Genomic DNA, 21,097 nt, shown 5'->3' with positions numbered 1-21,097 from the left:
AAACAAGAATCGCAAGAATCGCTGACAGATGGCCATCCAACATCTCTTCTAAAAACCTCCAGTTAAAGAAAGTCCACACCTCCCACGGTAGTGCATTCCAGCATCAAACAGCTCTTACAGGAATTTATTTGCAGGATGCACACTTAGATATGTAGATCATTGCTGGAAACTGGCAAGGAAGTGACACTCCCTGGCAATTGTTACCTTCTGAGAAGAACCCATGAAGAACCCGGCTGGATCAGGCCAAAGATTTATGTAACCACAAGCATTTTGTTCCCAAAGTCGCCAACCTAATGTCTCTGGGAAAGCCTGGGGAGGGGGGACATAGCCTTCTCCAGCGACTGGTATTCAGAAGCATGCAGCCAATGAATTATATGGTAGCATATGTTATCTTGCATTTAAGCAGCTACCCCTCATATATCTGTGATGGAAGGAAAGAACTTCCAGGTCAGAGTGCATCTCTGCCAACTGGGCTCCAGTCCTGTCTTTTTGTACAAATTAAGCACTGCCAGTGTTGCTTCCCACATGTCAGCAGAGAGGAAATACTGGCCCAGAGTCCCAGACTGTATGATCTACAAGACTGTGCTTCTCCTAATGGCAATTTACAGCCCCTGAAGTGTAATAAATCAGGATGTGAAAGTTCCCCTGCTCTCTTATCAGGAAGATACACTTACAGCACAAGTGTATCAGACACTCAATGAGCACACGGCGCCAACCAGCAAAGGGGAAGCTAATTCATTCACTCCAAACAAGAGAGAACTACATCAAAGGAAAGGGTGCATTCCAAATGTTTGGGCAGCTAAATTAAGAATGTAAGAGCAGGAATGCAGATGATTGAAGAGTTTGATTTCTGTATAAGAGCCATAGCTTGGTGGTAGAGCACTTGCTTTGTGTGCAAAAGGCTGCAGGCTCAACCCACTAGGTAGGAGTGAGAATGTGCCTTGATTGAAACCCTGTAGAGCAGCTGCCAGTCAGTGGAGAGAATATTGAGTTAGATGGGACAATGGTCTGCCTCAGTGTATGGCAGCATTCTCTGTTCTATTTGCTGAAGAGATGTAGCTCAGTGGTATAGCATTGGCTTGGCAAGGAGAAGAGCCCAGGTTCAATCCCTGGAATCTCCAGGTAGCAAGATGTGCCCTGCCTGAAACCCTGAAGTCACTGTCATTTGCATAGATCAAGGGCTCATCAAGACATCCTTTTTTGTTGCATTTCTAGGCACAGATTTGGGCTTTGAAGTTCAGTGTCTGAATGGCTCTCTCTCTCTCTCTCTCTCTCTCTCTCTCTCTCTCTCTGTGTGTGTGTGTGTGTGTGTGTGTTGTCCCAATGCTCTACCTGGTAAAACTCATGTTTTACTACTGAATTGGAGCAATTGGGTTTTTCAAGGATTATTGTTTGCTCCAATTCAAAAGCACTGTCACCAAAAAACAAAAACCGGCATGGACACGGTACTTTAAAACATGGACCTGTCCCTGGAAAGTGTGGTGCAAAAGAAAGACTGCATGAGCCCCAAGTGTGGGGGATCTTTGGCCCTCTAGATGTTGCTGAACTACAACTCCTGTCAGCTGTTGTAAGCATGGTCAATGGCCAGGGTGATGGAAGTTGTAGTCTAGCAATATCTGGAGGACCAAATGTTCCCCATACTTGATGTAGACAATACTGAGTAAAGTGGACTAATGGGTCTGACTCAACAGATTCCTATGACGTTCAGAGCTGACCTAACCATAGAATCAGGACAGCTGCACAACTGGCTGTTCTGACTGCCTGGAGACCATAAACATAAGCAGGAACTCACATGTTGGGAGTTTCCTTGCAGACAACTGTATGCAGTGTGTGATTCTGTCAGAAGTTGATGTGACATGAGGGCTGAGCTAAAAGTGCTGTCGTATTCAGTCACTCATTCTGAAAATGCGGCACTGTCTGCCAGTGAGATATGGGGCTTAGTTCAAGGTGCTGAGTACTAGCTAACTACTCTATTCTGAATAGAATTTAGTTGACTGCAACCCACTGTTCCTGTCCACCTTGAAATATGTGAATATATGAATGTTTTAAAAAATATTAAAATATTAAAATTAAAACAAATAAGAACATTTAATTGCATTTGTTTGTACTCAGAGTAGACCCACTGAAACTAAGAAACATTAATTTAAAAAGTAATAGTCAACACCATCATAACCCAGAAGTCCAGATTCTGGGAAGAAACACTGACATTGTTCAGCTGAATGCTAGAACAGGGGTTACATACTGTGAATGATCCGTGGGCACGTGCCGTCATGTTCTTGTGAATATATGTGACATTAAAGATTGCCATTATTAGTCATCGATCACCATTTGATGCTGGGCTCTCCTCCCAGGGATGTGGCCTCTGCCTCACCAGAAAATGATGGATGTGGCATTTCTAAGAGCGTGGAAATGTTAACATTTGAACATGCATAATGCAAGCTGGTGAGACATCTTCGTTCGGATGTGGAAAATAGAAAGAGTGATTCTAAGCCTTTGGGAGAAAGGAGCTTTGGAACACCTAATCATTTTTCAGTAATTTCTAGGAGTGATTTATTATGATTATGATAAAAATCCTGTTTTACTACTACTACTTTTTTTTTTTTTTTTTACTTCTTTAACAGTCTGTTTGTTAAAGGTCAATTTCTGTACAATCCTGCACTTAAAGAAACCTCAAATTATATTGATTATTAAGCCTGTCCTGGAAGTTGAGCCAATTGCACCATCATGAACAGATGCCTAACTCAGCAAAATTGACAGGAGGGCTCCTGCAAATACACTAGGACTGACTTAGCACATTTTGAAGTTAGTGAAGAAATCCATGTTACTATTTAAAGTGTGTGTGTGTGTGAAAGGCAGAGCATTTAACTGTAAGTGTAAAATTGCCTAACGGCACCACTGTGTGGAACAAGATAGTGACCTCCTGGGTCTAAGCAAGGGATGAGTAACTGGTGACCCTCTATACATTGCTGGACTCCAAGTCCTATAAGCCCTAGGCAATATGGCTAATGATCAGGGATGGTGGGAGCTGGAATCCAACTACATCCAGAGGACACACGCACACGGATTTGCAGCTACCAGGTACCAATATATTAGGGAATGATTCCTCTGCTTTTCTTAACTCAACAGCCTGGATTGATACCCCAGTCGGTACAGTCAGTATCACAAAGCCTTTTCCACCTATGGTTCTTGATGCTACTCTAGACTTGTATTTCCTCACTCTGCAGGGCCAGACAATCACACCTCCCATTCTCCATGTTCTCACCCCTTCAACATTTTATCCCACATTTGTCCACCACTGCTGCCTCTCCCAGGCTGGTTTTCAAGGCAAATGTTTTATCCATTCATTATGCAATCTGGCTGCTGAATCATGAGGACCATAAATCTACTCTTATATCAACTCAAATTACAAGAAATGAAATTCTGAATAAATATTAGGAAAATGTTTCTGATGGTGAGAGGTGTTTTACAGTGGAACAGACAATCTCAGAAGGTGGTGGGCTCTCCTTCATTGGGGGTTTTTAAACAGAGGTTGTATGTCCTGTCCTCTGTGCATGTATCTAGACCCTCCTGGGCTATGAATGTTTACCCATACAAAGATTATAGAGAAAGAATGAATTTATTATTTTATGCAGTTTTAGCAATAAAGTGCAACAGGATACATTTACTGTACTGGGCACACATAAAACACTATTCTAACAATCACACTTCAAACTTAAATAAATAAGGGTTTTTAAACAAAAAGAGAGAAATAGCACTGAGGATTTGGTGGCAAAATTTACCACTCTGCGTGTTGGCTAAGGGCTTATCCAGACTTCCTCTTGTCCTGCTACTTTCCCCCAGGGAAAACTGCTCTCTAGCACTCAATGGCAATCGGGTTTTCCACATATTGCTGTTTGTTCCAATTTATTGCTAAAGAGCAGGTTTCCCCTGGGAAACGAGTGGGGCGATGGGAAAACCACTTGGACCCATTACTACAAAGCGAGGGTCAAGTGGAAACTCTATGCTGAAAGTGATTTCAGATCTTTGTTAGTGAAACAGGATCACAGGCAGTGCTTTTTTTTCCTAGGAAAAATGGTGCTGGTACTCACCATGATCCTCTCCCTCCCCCCTTCTCTCTCTCTCTCACACACTGTCTCCTGTCGTCCCTCAGTTTATTCAAGCTCCACTTTGCCTGCCCCTGCACCTAAATAAACAGGTGTGTCTGCATAAGGAGCTTACAGGTCAGCTGAGATTTAAGAAGAGCATGTAGAAGAAATGGAGAATCACAAAGGAATATACACGAGTAGCCAACAGTTGCAGGGCCTGATGAATTGTGCCCAAGGGTACTAAAGGAGGATGTGGATGTATGTAATGTCAGAACTTCTGTCTATAATTTTTGAGAATTCTTGGAGAACCATCCCTATGGACTGAAAGAGGGCAAATGTCCCCATCTTCAAAATGAGGGAGAAAATCCAGGTAGCTACTGACTGGTGTGGTTGACATTGATGGCAGGAAAGGTCCTAGAATAGATGGTTAAATAGCCAGTCTGTGAGCAATTAACCCTAACTCTAACCCAACCTGGTGTTAACAGAATAAATGATGAAAGGAGGGAGCTGCAGCCCAAAACAGGAAATGGGGTAGTAAGGCAATACACATAGAAACTTTAAATGAATTCAAATTTCCAGGGCCTGATGAGTTGCATCAAAAGGTACTAAAGGAGCTTGCAGGTCTGATCTCAGAACTTTTGTCTATGATCTTTAAGAATTCTTGGAGAATTCAGGCGGGAGGTGGGCAAATGTCCCCGTATTCAAAAGGGAGGAAAGGAAGACCCAGGTAATGACTGACTGGTGGGCTTGACATCAATACCAGAGAAGCTCCTAGAACAGATAATTCAACAGTCGGTCTGTGACTACTTAGAAAAGAATGCTGTGATTACTAAGACCCAGCACGGGTTTCTCAAAAATAAGTCATGTCAGACAAATCTCTCTCTCTCTTTATGGATAGAGTTACAAGCTTGGTGGATCAGGGGAATGCTGTGGACGTGGTATATATTGATTTCAGTAAAGCTCTTCACAAAGTCCCCTATGATATTCTTGCAGAGAAGTTGGTAAAATCATGTAGTTTGCATGAGGTAACTGTTACATGGATTTATAGCTGGCCAGTCTTAAACAACTCCTAACCCACAATCACCCATTCCCACCACCCTTCTGAGTAATACCCCTCCCCACCTTCTCACTATATAGAAGGGTCTGGAAACTTCTGTTTCAGTGTATCTGAAGAAGTGTGCATGCACACGAAAGCTCATACCAAGAACTGACTTAGTTGGTCTTTAAGGTGCTACTGGAAGGAATTTGTTTTGTTTTGATTATAGCTGGCAGACTGACTGAACCCAAAGAGAGCTCACTAACGGTTTCTTGTCATTCTGGAAAAAATGACAAGTAGGGTGCCGTAGGGTTCTATCCCATGCCCATTGTTGTTCACCATTTTTATAAATGGTTTGGATGAAGGTATTGAGGGGATGCTCATCAATTTTGCAGATTACACCAAACTGTGAGGGCCAGCCAATGCTGCTGAAGCATTGAACTGGGATTCAAAATGACCTAACAGATTGGAGAACTGGGCCCAAGCTGACAAAATGAATTTCAATAGGGACAAATGCCAGGTTCTACATTTAGGCAAGAAGAACTAGCTGCACAGATTGAGGACACTTGGCTTGCCAGTAGTACATGTGAAAAAGATTTTGGTGTCTTAGTAGCCCACAAGCTGAACATGAGTCAACATGTGATGCAACAGCAGGAAAGAAAGGGCAATACAATTCTAGGCTGCATCAAAAAAAAGTTGATGTAGTCCAATCAAGTTGGACTACATTAAAAAAAAATGAAGTCTAATTAAGAGAAGTTATAGTCCCATTCTATTCTGCCTTGGTCAGACCACAACTGGAGTACTGTGTCCACTTCTGGGCATCACAATTTAAGAAGCATATTGACAAGCTGGAATGTGTGCAGAGGAGGGTGACCAAGATGATTAAGGGTCTGGTACCAAGCCTTCTGAGGAACAGTTGGTGGAATTATGTATGTTTAGCCTGGTAAAGAGGAGTTTGAGAGGAGGTATGATAGCCTTCTTCAAATATTTAAAGGGCTTTCACATGGAAGAAGAAGAAGAGAAGAGTTTGGATTTGATATCCCGCCTTTCACTCCCTTTAAGGAGTCTCAAAGCGGCTAACATTCTCCTTTCCCTTCCTCCCCCACAACAAACACTCTGTGAGGTGAGTGGGGCTGAGAGACTTCAGAGAAGTGTGACTGGCCCAAGGTCACCCAGCAGCTGCATGTGGAGGAGCGGAGACGCGAACCCGGTTCACCAGATTACGAGACTACCGCTCTTAACCACTGCACCACACTGGCTCTGGAGGATGGAGTGAGCTTGTTCTTTCCTGATCTGTAGGCTAGGACCTGAAGCAACGGCTTCAGGTTACAAGAAAGGAGATTCTGACTAAACATTAGGAAGAACTTTCTGACAGTAAGAGCTGCTCAAAAGTGGAACAAACTTTCTTAAGAAGTAGTGGACTGTCTTTCCTTGGAGATTTGTAAGCAGAGGTTGGATGACCACCTGTCATACATGATCTAGTTGAGATTCCAGCATTGCAGGGGATTAGACTAGATGACCCTCAAGGTCCTTTCCAATTCTACAATTCTTCAGTTTCTACAATTCTTCAGTTCAGTGGCGTAGCGTGGGTTGTCAGCACCCGGGGCAAGGCAAGTAATTTGCGCCCCCTAACCTGTGGATTTGCGCCCCCTAACCCGTGGATTTGCGCCCCCTAACCCTAACCCCCAGATGTTGTGCCTGGTGCGGCCGGCCCCCCCTGCACCCCCCACGTTATGCCACTGCTTCAGTTGTATGGTTTTTATGAAATATGTTATTGGGATGTGCAGAGAGGTTGCTAACAGGAAGAGAGAGTAGAGTGGATACTCAGAGAGCCTTATAGTAGGTGCCCGGGGTGGGGTGGGGGAGAACAATGCTAAAGGTTGGTCTTAAATAAGTTTGTAGGGGATCCTACTAGGTTACTTGGCATCATGACAAATGATAAGAGGTCAAAAGGAGGGAATGAAAGGGCATTTTGGTAAAATCTAGGTAGGTGTGCTTGGGCATAGGCAAGGGGCTTTGAGGGGAAAGTCCCCAATAATGTTCCATTCTCTACAAAATTCAGTTGTGTTTTTCTTTAAAAAAAATTAAACAATGAATGTTCCATAATGAACTGCCTGCCCCCCACCCTCAGAAAGAAGGCCTGGAACTCAAAATCTGGGGAGAAATTCCAAGGAGAAATTCTGGAGAATCCCTACCATGTGCAGACGTGAGCAGCATAACAGGGTCCCGATTACAATCAGGAAGAACGTGCAAGGTCTCCAGAATTCCTGCCACAGCTTTAACTATATGCTTGGCGCCATGTGCTGCTCTTTATCATATCCATCTCTGGCATTAACTGTTTGGCATTCTGATCAGAAACATGAACAAGCATTTCAGATTCTCTTTCTCTCTCTCTCTCTCTCCCTCCCTCCCCACTTTCTCTCCCTCTCTCCTTCAATCGCTATAAATATTTTATGAATTTCCATCCACTTACTTTAATGGGGGATTGTAAAAGCATTTAACCATATTACACCCTATCTCTCAGAGACTGCATTATTCCAACAGAACTGTTTTTATTAGAAGCAACTGGCAGCGTTGTTGTCAGAGGTTCTGTTTAAATATATATCTCCTGATGCCTCTGAACAGATGAAATCAAATGGCAGCCAAGGAGAAACTAATTCACCAGAGCTGTGGACTGATGGAAGGGGAAGGTTTCATTTGGCTGGGTTTCACTTGAGTGCCCATGTAGCTCCTGCTAGTTTTGCTTTTTTATATATATAAAAAGGGATACATTTTTATAGACCGACTTTAGATTTAAAATAAAAATAAAAAACAACCTTTCGCCCTCCTCTTCCCATCCAAATCAGTATCTGAAAGTATAAACACCTGATAGCTACAGGCATAAGGAAGTTCTGTGAAGTTTAATCTCTTTGCTTTTTAGTGGAAGGGTCATAGCACCTGCCCTGCATGCAGAAGGAAATCCTGGAGGAACCACTGCCCATCATTGTAGATTAGAGTTTTCCAAACTGTGTGTTGTGACATGTTAGTGTGTCAGCTGCAGTGTGTAGGTGTGTCGTGCGAACACTTCCCGTAATCCTCCCAGGGGCTGGAAAGGAGTTAGTTAACCTCCAGTTTGCTAGTAAAACTGAATTACTGTGTCACAAAATGATGCATGTCTAAAAAGTGTGTCATCAACACGAACAGTTTGGAAAGCTCTGTTGTAGACAATATTGAGCTAGATGGATCAATGGTCCGACTCAGTATAAGGCACCTTCCTGTGCTTCTGTATTCTCCATAAAGAGAATAGTAGGGATGGAGGAATCTCAGGCCTGTGGGCCAAATGAGCCGCTTCAACCCTCTTTATCTGGTCATCAAGACTTTCCCCAGGCATCATCCCCCTCCCTGGCTACACCTCCTCCTTGCCCTGTTCTTGGAGGGGGGTGTTTTTGAATTCTGACAATGACATGTGCTGCCCTCCTGATGCACTAAACCAAGCCTGTTGCTAAGCTGTAGAGTTCTTCTTGTAACACATAACATACAACCTTTGTCTTTCATCAACTAGAACGAATATTAGAAGTCAGAACAGACTTTTTTTCTGTGCTTATTCAATTGACCAATTTTCTTTTCTGTTGTTAATAAACTTAACTTTTGATTAGTTAAACACCTTGATCTCTCACCCAAGTTACTGAAAATCTGAGAGGACAGTGGTGTGAACAGAAGATGGAAATTGGCAGAGCTGCCCCAGTTAATCTCTCCTGATAGTATGTGAGAGTTCTGCTCTAGGGGAAGGTCCATAGTTCAACTGACCACACATCATGCCAAGTCAGCTTCTAATCCAGGGCTGCTTAATCATTACCTCAGCCTTCCCGATCAACCTTTCATGGAGATCCTGAAGCCAGGGGTCCAAACACACCCCACCAACACCATTTTCTGGCCCAAAAGGAAGGAGCTGAACCACTGCATAACAATTCCCCCGACCCCACTAGGTGGTCCGGAAGGATACCATGCTCAATTGTATCAAAACCTGCTGAGAAATCCAGCAGAACCCGGAAACAGATTTCACCTTTGTCTGTAGCCTGCCAGAGATCATCAAACAGCATGACCAAGGTGGTTTCAGTCCCATGATGGGGCCTGAATCTTTAGGGGGGTCCGAGAAGACTCCATCTCAGAGGGAAGCATTCACCACCTCACAAAGCTCATTGCCTAGCCCTCCCTGACTCACTTTTATGAGCCAGGATGGGCAAGGATCAAGGAGACGTGTTGTCAGTTTCACTTGTTCAAGCAGCCTGCCCACATCTTAGAGGTAACAGGTTGGAATTGATTCCGTACAACCTGACTAGACAAAGCTCTGGCACTCTCCTACCTCAGCCCAGCCCCACTATGTAGTCTGCCTCCTTCTGAATCTGAGCAATTTTATTTGCAAAAAACTTCACAAAGTCATTACAGTGGATCTTAAGAGTCCTTACCAGACCCCGGTGGAAAAGGTGGGTGTGTTAGACTATGGACCACCTGAAAGAGTTTCCTGGTACTGTTTTCTGCAGATGCAATAGAGGTGGTGAAGAAGGTCCTCTTTGCTTTCACTATCTACACTTGGTAGGCTCCACATTGAGCTCTAACCCCTGTTCTGTCCACTCTGATAGCAATTGTACTCCACAACAGCCAAACTTGCAGTTCTCCACACACACCCTGAGTGTACTTAGTTCCCCCCTCCCGCAAAGGGCTACCCAACAGTCCCAACTCATAATTTCAACCCATACGCAAGGCACAAAAGTGTTCATCCCCCCCTGGGGCAGTAACTACCAGGGTTGAAAGATAATGGTCCCTTTATGATGGAGAAATAGAGCCCAGCCTCTTTGGCTCCATTCTGGTGCATCTCCCCATTATTAAACACAAACACATCATTGGCCTCATGACAAGCAGCCCTGAGCACAGTGCCTGCCTCAGTGCAACTTCAAGAAGTGGAGCAGCAGGCAGGAGATGGAACAAATCACAACTAGGAAGAGGAAGGTGCCAGAGCTTGAGGAGTGCTGGTTGGGAGCCAGAGAGCTCCTTGTAAAGAACACAACAAACAATAAAAATATGAAGATAAAAACACGCACTGTGCTATATATAGGGAGATGTCAGTCGGCTCCTATTTATAGCCTGTGATGGCAAACCACTTATTTTAGCATCCTAGCGGTAAGCGGATCAGCAAGACTAGGCTGTAGTCAATGCTAGTCAATAGGCTCATCCACATTTCTGCTTGTGCCATACTTAGAAAGCATGGGTCCAAGCTGTTTTCTGCTTGACTCATGCTTTCTAGACCTGGGCCTGAGCAGTTTTCCCCTTGCCACACTCCTTTCCAGGGGCAAACCTGGTCTTAAGCCACAAATGAGAACAAATGGCAATGTTCCAATTAAGTGCTAAAGAGCAGTTTTCCCTGACGGATGCAGCGGGACAAGAGGAAGTCTGGAAAAGCCCAGAGAAGACTTGACAAAATTAATGGGCATGGATAACTTGGGTCTATTAATTGCAACGAGTCTACTCTGAGCACGACCAGCACTGGCCATAAGCCATTCACGTATCTATGAGTTTTCTCCACTCTCCAGCTGGAGAAGCAAGACTTCCTTCAGCCTGCCACAACTATGATCTGAGGACTGGCATCTCTATTATAAGGGTGGCACCATCTTGTGTACTTAAGAATGTAATAACACAAGAGCCTGCTGGATCAGGCCAACATCCTGTTCTCAGAGTGGCCAATCAGATGCTTGTAGGAAATCCACAAGCAGAATCTGAGCAGCAGAGCCCCCACTCCCCTCCTGGGTTTTCCATTGACTGATATTCAGAGCATGGCCATCTGCCTAGTAGTCATCGATAGGTAAAGGTAAAGGGACGCCTGACCATTTAAGTCCAGTCATGATCGACTCTGGGGTTGCGGCACTCATCTCGCTTTATTGGCCGAGGGAGCCGGTGTACAGCTTCCGGGTCATGTGGCCACCATGACTAAGCCGCTTCTGGCGAACCAGAGCAGCGCACAGAAAAGCTGTTTACCTTCCCGCTGGAGCGGTACCTATTTATCTACTTGCACTTTGATGTGCTTTCGAACTGCTAGGTTGGCAGGAGCAGGGACCGAGCAACGGGAGCTGACCCCGTCGCAGGGATTTGAACCGCCGACCTTCTGATCGGCAAGTCCTAGGCTCTGTGGTTTAACCCACAGTGCCACCCGCGTCCCATAGTCATCGATAGCCCTCTCCTGTACTCTGTACTGCATCTTGCCTGCTTGCCACTGAACAGTGTGGGCCTCTGATGCTTGACATGGAGACTAGGAAGGATTTTTAGGGAGAGGGAGTGTTCCTCATTTGGGCTTTGGGCAACCTTTCTTTTCACCTACTACACACCACCCATAGAAGATTGGGTCTTGCGGGTTTGGGCTTCCCAGTTTAGTTGTTAATTTCAATTTGGCATTTAGTTCGTTGCAGGGGACTGGACTGAACGACCCTCAGGGTCCCTTCCAACTCTACAATTCTATGATTCTAGTGCAACAAGTTAGTGGATTATGTGAAACACCATGGGTAAGTACCCTGAAGCATGCTGGGGTGAAGGGAGCTTCCCCAACTGTTACATTGCTGATTGGCCTTGAAGGCTACAGGATCAGGTGCTCTTGGGGCCCTGTAGAATGCTCAACAGTGGGATGTGGGGTATGCAAATCAGGTCCCACAATATAGGGAGGCAATAATCTTTGCCTCTCAAAAGCAGCCTTCTCAGGGCCACAGGTGGGTGGAGCCAGAGGCAAAGGAAGGTGGTATACAAAATTTACTTTTGTGCAGTTTCTGCACACCCTGCTCTATCATCCAACCAGGCAACCAAAATGCATCCTCAGTCCTTAAAGGGCATGACTCCAGGCGGACAAAAACACTCTAGGAGGTGATGCTGAGGAGGGAGGGGTGCGTGACAAGATCCAGTAGGGCTCTTCTAATGTTCTTAAAGCACTTCTCTTTTGGCAAACTTTTTTTTTTTTTTTTTAAAGAAAAGAATAAAGATGCAAAACTTTTAATGAACTGGTCCCTGGTGTTTCTGTTCTCAATTTACTGTGAACTCTCTTTTTATTGTTATGGTGCAAGATTTTGTTGGTTCTAAGGCATGGTGGAGTCCCTTTAAAAAAAAAAGTAAAAACAAAAACAGTCTATTGCAACCAAATGCCAGACATGGACAAAGTACCTGAGAAGGCCTTTGACAGAACTGACAGCCAATCCAAGCCACATGTTCAAAGGTATCCTTTCTCAGGTGGGAGGCTGCCCACTGCTAGCCACCATTTTGCTGAAAGGAAAGTTTTAAAGTTATGGATTAGATTGGCTTCATGCCAACTGACCGCCAACTGACCTGTCCCATGCTTTCGAATGCATTTGTGTACTGAATGAGAGTAGGTCATCTGCTGGATTCAGCCCAGAGGCTATGGGTTCTGCACTCCAGTTTTAAAGTCTTGTAAAAGCAGCAACAGATGGAGGATATAATATTTCAAATGAATTAATATTTAAATTAATATTTTTTCTGTCACTTTTATGATTATCATCACCAATAACACCGGAACTCCCTGCCTACTGATATTGGCCAGTCGCCTTGCTGTATTGTTTTTTTGGCACCAGCTAAAATGATTTATTTTTTTTTAAATGACCCCATGTGTGTAATTGCACATACTTGTTCTAAAACTACTGATTTTATCTATATTTTAATAAATTGTTGTCTCTGCTTTTTTTAAAATAAACTGATTTTATTGGAACTTTTGTGTGCTTCCGTTGTTTTATGTAAACTGTTTAGAGGCTGTTTTTGATTAAGTGGTATATACATATATAAGTTTTAACTTGGTTTTAGTGCTATAAATTTCTCTGATATACATTTTTATGATATATTTTAAAAAATCAAGTATTTAAAAATAAATAGATTAAATAATAAATAAACAAAAGCAACAATAATAAAGATAAAAACACAACTAATATTCTAGTTTAATTGGTAATAGCAAATTAAATTATTAAGCAAATTCCAGTAGCCAGCATTAGCTGGGGAATCAACTGCCTGCCAAAGTCTTGCCCTTAGCTGTGCACCCCTGTCCTTAGCGAAACCAGGGAGATAGCATCTGATTCAGGAATGAATCCAAATGCCAATCCCCATCAGCGTCCCGAGATGGCCTCCTTTCTCTGAGAAGACTTTTACTGGTTTGTAATTCCTCATCCAAGACAGCAAACATTTCAGACCCTGACAGTTTCCTGTCAATCCGATAGCTTCACATCTTGTTTCTGGAATGCTAACCAACCCTGAGAGTCAGACAGTGTTTCTCTTACCTGATGCTCTGTGTCGAAATAACAAGACTAGGATGCCAGGGAACAAGGAGGCCTCGGCAGTCCTGTTGCTTTGTAGAGGGGCTGCAGCTTAAGTGTGCAGGACCATCCAAAATAGGCAAGTATAAAGTACAGGACGACTGTGGCTCACAACCAGCCTGTGCACCTGTTGCTGGGGTCCACAAGTGGAGACAATGCTGTTGCTCTCAGGTCCTGCTTGAAAGGCTTCTCACAGGAGGCATCCGGTTAGCCACTGTCTCTCAGTTGCCACCTTTGGTCAGGCAAAGTTAAGGGCAGGTTGGGCCAGTGGCGTAGCGTGGGGGGTGCAGGGGGGGCCGGCCGCACCGGGCGCAACATCTGGGGTTAGGGCAAATCCATGGGTTAGGGGGCGCAAATCCACGGGTTAGGGGGCAAATTACTTGCCTTGCCCCGGGTGCTGACAACCCACGCTACGCCACTGGGTTGGGCAAAATACGGGACAGGTGGGGGAGAGGGATTGGAGGACTAAAAATTCCTTTACCTGGTGCAGAAATGGCTTGAAAACAATCTATTACAATGGAACACATGGTTTACCTGGTGCAGAAATTCCTTTACCTGGTGCAGAAATGACTTGAAAATCTATTACAATGGAACACATGGTTTACCTGGTGCAGAAATTCCTTTACCTGGTGCAGAAATGACTTGAAAACAACCTATTACAAAGGAACACATGGTTTACAGTGCTTTATTCAATGGGGGGGGGAGCACTGTGATTTACAAGTGTAAGAAAAATATTGCACATTACATGCATAGCTGGGCTTTGTAATGCTAATTGATTTGACACAAACCAGCATGAAACATCACAGTTGCATGGTGTTCACCCCAATCAATTGCAAGCTATCTTCAAACAATACTGGAAGGGAATTAAGCAAAATTAACATCTTTGTTTCTGTGGAAAGGGCCAGTCAGCAAGTCCTTTGAGACAATAGTCTCTCTCTACTTCACCTTCCATGACTGCTTTCTGTCATTCCTTGCTGCATTAAGCAGTAGTTTGACTTCAAATATAATAGGGAATGGGGTTGGGATTTTGCCACAGGACAGGGAAACGCTTAATTTCACCTGGCCCCTAAGCATTTCCAGGCAGTCTTCATCACAGAGGTCTTGGCTTTCCAGGTCCAGGTACAAGCACTGTTGATGTTGTTTTGTCCTGGCACAAATAGCAATTTGTGGTCACTGTAAGAAGAACAGCAAAAATCTGGTTCAGATGGATCTTTGGTCTGATCCAGCAGGTCTTATCTTACAAGTATCTTACAGTTTCATGAGATATTGGGAGCAACCCAGCACAATTTTCCAAGTCATTACAATATTTTTTTATTTATTTATGGTATTTGTAATTCAATTATAATACCCACAATATTTATTTATTTATTTATTTAATTTACATACAACCCTTTTTCACAAGTTCTCAAGTCAGTTAACAGAATGAAATGCAAGATAAAAAAAACCAAGTAAATAATTGAAACATAAACAGCAAAACAATACCCCTCTTCCCACAAACACATTTAAAAGGTTGTAGAATATTAAGCAGCCAAACATCTGCTTGGAGGGCCAATTAATTAAGAGCCAATTAATTCATACATGGGTGAGGACTAGGGGTGGGTTAAACTTGCCTCTCTAAGTTTTTCATTTTAATAGTCTTTTCCATTTTCAATATTTCCATATCAGCCCTCATGAAAATTTTAATATGAATTCTTCTTATATAGAAGTGTTTGTATACTTTTTCCAATATGTTACTAATACAGCACATTTTGTATGTTATTTTCACTGATATCTGCATTTTTATGCACAGTTTACCCAAGCATAGGCCTTTTGCTAATTAAACAATCTACTGCCTTTTAAGCTGGGGAGGGCATTTTTTTGCTTGTTATTATGTTATGTATTTTTGTGTTTTTATTCTGTACATCACCCTGTGATCCTTGGAGGAAGGGTAGTATGATGAATAATAATAATAATAATAATAATAATAATAATAATAATAATAAAAACACATTAAAGAATAGTTGTGTTTCCATTCTCATATTGTCTCAGAATGTCACTCCCCCACTTGAGTAAATGTGAATTTGCCATACACCATTTCCTTTGGGAAAGGAAACTCAGATGGTCTATCCCTGGGAAGGAGTTGTTGATGATCCACCTTAAAGTGTGGGCCAGTCATGGAAGAGAGGGGAGCAAATTCTCTGGTATTCTCTTCAGAGCTCCGTCCCTCCCTCTGCTATATGGGCGGTGGCTAATTCTCCATTTGGCAGCTGAGTATGAATTGGAGGGCATGCATGCTCAATTGGCCTTGTGACTCCACTTTTTTTTACCTACTTTATATGATGGGGAGTTTTGAATTTGGGGTGGTGTTGACTTTTCTTTGGTTGAATTGTCTGTCAATCTGGGCAGGAAAGACATGGCAAGAGAGGTGGGGTAAAGAACTGAGGTTAAGGGCATCCTTGGGTCACTTTATGCTTCCTTGTCTGAGGTCATTTTTGGGGCCTCTTTTGTGTTCTCTTTTTGGCTCTTCAAAATATGGCAGCCCTACATAAGGAAAACCCTGATAGATCAGACTAAAGGCCCATCTAGTATAAAACTTTGAGAGCCACTGCCATTCAGTGTGGAAGATACATTGGGAAGAGAGATGGGTTGATTTGCCCATCCCTGCGGGAAGAAAGATCTCAACATGTCAAAATCACAGAGAAAGAGGAAAGTGTCAAAAACTGATAGTTTCAAGTCAGTTAGAATTGTGAGGTTTTTTCATATTGGCTCCCCTGCAAGGGAGACAATCTTGATCCAGAATCTCGAGATAAAATTGCTTTATGTATCCTTACAGGCTACATCTGAAAGAAAAATGGTCACAAAAAGCTGGTCATCAATCACTTCACTTAGGAATCTCAGTCTGACACCAATTACTCCATCTCAGGATGTGACTCAGTTTTGAGAATTGCATCTAATCAGACAAAACAAACAAACAAACAAACAAACAAACAAACAAACAAACAAACAAACAAACAATAGGTGATGGGGAGAGAGAAGAAGAGAAAAGGAGAATGAGAGGCAATTTCTTACTGCCCAGCTGCCTGCTTAGCTCTGGCTTCAAATGAAGGAATACATCTTCCACATAGGTTCAGCCATTGTAGGATTTGATCTGAGTCTATGCATGAGGCAGAGTGAGATGGAAATGGGATGGGGATGTTCCAAGATGGTCCAATGGGATGTAGGTTGCAAGCAGAAGGTGCCATATTTGAAAGATGTTGAGAATTTAATTAACATTATCTTATCTTATTACAAATGATTTACTGGAAGTTCAAGCCCAAACTTTTGCTTCCTTTGACAGTTTTGTAGCCTCAAGAAGGGTTTAAAGAATCCATGACAGAGAATTCAAAGATATTGGTATGAGTCTGGAGGGGGGATAGGGTGGGCTAGATGCCAGGGTTCCCTTATAATTCTTGGAACCAGCATGGATTCAGTTCCTGGAATAGCCAGACGTACTGGTGAGGTAATGGCCCTCTAAGTATGGGTCATTCATGTCCTCAACTTGCTTGTTGACAAAGACCAGAGTTTAGAGTTGAGTTATGTGAGCTAGAAGCTGGCAGATTGCAGGCTGAGTAGCTGGGACACAATGCTATGCCTGATTTGTCTTGGAATCCAAGGCTGTGGCTATGGGATAAACAAGGCCTTATTGGGGTGTCAAAGCTGTGAGCCCCTCCACTGTAGGCTCAGGTTGTATATATATGTAAATAAACCATCTATCAGAAATACACCACAGTCTCCTCTGTCCCTCATTCCAGGAATGCCTGGAACACCTGGAATCTTGCACCACTCAGAGATTGGGGTGGTGGACAACTATATGATTCCCCCACCCATGCCCATTATCTAGAGCCTGAAATGGTTCATTCTATTCTGCCACCTCATTCACCTATGTAGACCAGACCATAAGTTATGTGGATCCAAAGACTGCATGAGGCTAACATCACAGCTACCGAAGTAAACATGCAATTCTATTTTTAGAAAAAGTATTCTCAAAACTTTGGAAGCATAAGAGGTTATTGTTTATGTGTTTGTGTCCTTAATTTGGAATTTAGATGATGAAACATCTCAAAATTTGTGGGGGAGGGAGGATGTATCCGAAGTTAATCATACTGAGAGTAAACCTGTTGAAATTAAGGGACATGACTAACCCAGGAACATTTATTTCAATGAATCTACTCTGACTAGAACAGCTGGGTGCACCCCAAAGCTTGTTTTATTTCTGAGCTCAATGTAGAAATTTAGACACTGTCTGAGACTGCAAACAATACAGGTTGGAACTTATTTTGGATTCTATAAAATCCATCTCTGGGGCTTTTTTTTTGTTTTGCTATCATTTGACCGACACCCTGCTTTTTTGACACTACTTTTATGCTTTTGTACAGTATTATTTTAAAGGCTGTAAATTTTGTTTTTTAAAAAATGGACTGGGGATTTAATATCATTGTTTTACTTATTATTGTTGAATTTGTTTCATCCTGTTATTTTCTGCTGTGTGCTTGTTGGAAGATATATAAAGATAACTCTTAACATAATAACTCTTAACATAATAAAGTTTCTTTAAAACCTCCAGTGAACAGGTTGGTTAAACAAACATGTCTCAAAACTCAGTGGAGGTTAGTTCATTTGGTGAATGATGCACCACACCACCAACCTCACTCAATGTTCCCTCAAACAATCTCTGCTTCTCTGTCTTCTTACTTGCAACAAGTCCAGGGGCTGGCACTGCCTGCCAGCTTTCTCTCCCTTAGTCTGAGTGCTGCTCCTTAGAGTTTAGCTGGGAGGAGGATGGAACAAATTCTTGATTGGCTCTTGCTGCACCTACTTCTGGCTCCACCAGTCCAAAGAGCTGCCTGCCATCACTCTTCTAAGAGAGAGGAAAATACTGGAGGCAAACCACTGGCTGTGCAAGTGGTGACGTCAGGAAGGATTTGGCTTCTTGGATCATGTCTCCGCTTCCTTGAGTTAGGACTTCTGGCAGGAGATGGGCTGTACCTCACAGTGGTTGGCAAGAATGTGTTTGCTTAGAGTCTTGAGAATCTGATAAGGAGAGCTTTAAACTAGATCTTGAGGGTTGGGGGAGAGAACAATATAAACAACAGAAGAGCACCTGGCATTGGGGAGAATAGCTTCATTGATGCATAGGAAACTGAGGTGGTGCTCCAGAAATCTGCTAAAGGGCAAGAAGCTACAAGGAGGAAGCAGCTGGAGGGAACGACTCATGGTTTCAGCTGTCTCTACACAAATGCACAGAGTATGGGAAACAAACAGGATGAATTGGAGCTTTTAGTACAGGATGGCAAATACGACCTTGTAGGCATTACTGAAAGCAGGTGGGATGAGATTCATGACTGGAATGTAGAAATTGAGCGGTATAACTTGTTCAAATCGAGCAACCAAGAAGGGAAGGGAAATAGCATTATATGTAAAGGATGTGTACACTTGTGAAGAAATCCATGACCTAGAGCATGGAAGGCAGATGAGAGTGCATGGGTAAAAATTGTAGGAGAGAGAAGCAACAGTGACCTTACTGTGGGTGTCTGCTATAGACTGCCAAGCCAGACTGAATACTTTAATGATGCCTTACTAGAGCAATTACCAAACATTCAAAAGGGAGAGGGATAGTAATCATGGGGGACTTCAACTTTCCCAATATCTGTTGGGACTCAAACGCTGCCAAAAATGTAAGGTCCAATAATTTCCACCATTGCCTCGCTGACAATTTCATTTCCTAAAAGGTGAAAGAAGCAACAAGGGGATTCTCTATCTTGGACCTAGTTCTCACCAATAGGGAGGAACTGATTGGCATAGTGGAAGTACTCAGAAACTTGGGAGGAAGCAATCATGTTCTGCTGGGTTTCATGATACAGAGGCGAGGGAAAACTGAGTGTAGTCAAACATGCACTCTGTTTAAGAAGGCCAGTTTCAAAAAGCTTAAGGAGCTACTGGGTGGGATCCCATGGTCAGAAATACTCAAAGTGAACGAAGTCCAAGAAGGAAGGATGGGAGTTTCTTAAAGAAGAAATATTGAAGGCCCAAATGTAGATAATTCCAACACGAAGAAAAGTGGGAGGCATCTAAGGAAACCGGTGAGGGAGCTTACAGATGAGCATGAGCTGAGAGTTAAGAAGGGCATGTATAAGAAATGGAAGAAAGGGAAAATCACAAAGGAGAAGCATACACGAGTTGTATGGGGAAAGTCAGGCTGGCTGAAGCTCAGAATGAGCTCAGGCTTGCAAGAGAGGTTATAAATTATTTTTAAAAAGGTTTCTTTGCCTATGTTCGAAGTAAGAGGGGAAACAAGGCAGTGGTGGGTCCTCTGCATGGAGAAGACAGGGAAATGCTATGGGATGACAGAGAGAAGGTGGAACTACTCAACACTTACTTTGCCTCTGTCTTTACCCAAAAGGAAAGTGATGCCCAACCTGGTGATAACATAACAAATGATGTAAGGAGGGAGCTACAGCCCAAAACAGGAAAAGAGTTAGTAAGGGACCATCTAGCTACTTTAAATGAATTCAAATCTCCAGGGCCTGATGAGCTGCACCTGAGGGTACTAAAGGAGCTTGCAGATGTAATTTCAGAGCCTTTGTCTATGATCTTTGAGAATTCTTTGAGAACAGACTGGAGGTGGGCAAATGTTGTCCCCATATTCAAAAAGGGGGGAAAGGAAGACCCAGGTAACGACCGATACTCAATTTTAAAGAATTTTCATGTATGAACATTGGCATATTTTGCTTTCTCCTTGATAAGTTGTTTGATTTGGCAGTTACTTTGTAATGACCATTGAATATGAATGATAAAAATCTGAACATAAATGTAGAAATGTGGGGAACATACACAAATGTAGGAACCAATGCTTTTTTCCCTATAAAATGTTTAGGGATATTCTCATTTTGGCTCAAGAAAATCACCATTTTATTGCTCAAATCAGGAAAAATAGATACAGTAAATGGACAAAAATACAAAGATTCACAAAATGTTTAGGGGTTTGCGTACCCCTGTGTACCCCCAGAAAAAAGCACTGGTAGGAACTAAATGTTTTAGCATGTTCTGTCCAAAACTTCAAAGCCAAAGATCACTCATGATTTGAACTGGAGTCAAGCAACATCTGGAGGTCCACAACTTCCTCACCCATGACCTACAGGGAAGGATATTTGCTGTCCCTAATGCTGTACATATAGATATCCATGAGTCTCTCTGGCTGTTGCTCTGTTTACATCCTCAGAATGCTTTGGCTCTATTTGAAAATATGAGCCAGTTTGCTTCCAATTGCCTTAGTGCTATCTTGCCTGCTCATCCATATTAGAAACATTGGTCGTAAGATGTTGAGTTGTAAAATTGTAACATTGGAAGGCATCCAGAATCAGCAGTGCTCAGAGAGTGGAAAGTTTTGGATAAGACTGACTGAATGTTTGCTTTAACTCTTAAAACAGATGCTTTCCTATTCCCACTATTCACATAGTTCTAAGTTTGCATTGTCAAATGTCTAAAAAATGTCTTTTTCAAAGCAGCGTAGCATTCTGCATTTGTTAGCATCCATAACTAGAATGTATGTGGGTTTTTTTTTTTTAAAAAAAACGTATTTGCATGCCTTTGGGGCATTTTCCCCAAACACTACCCAAATTGGGTCCCAT

Source organism: Podarcis erhardii, assembly GCF_964252035.2.
Source record: "Podarcis erhardii genome assembly, chromosome: Z".
In the NCBI taxonomy this organism is placed as follows: Eukaryota; Metazoa; Chordata; class Lepidosauria; order Squamata; family Lacertidae; genus Podarcis; species Podarcis erhardii.
This window is presented reverse-complemented; position numbering follows the sequence as displayed.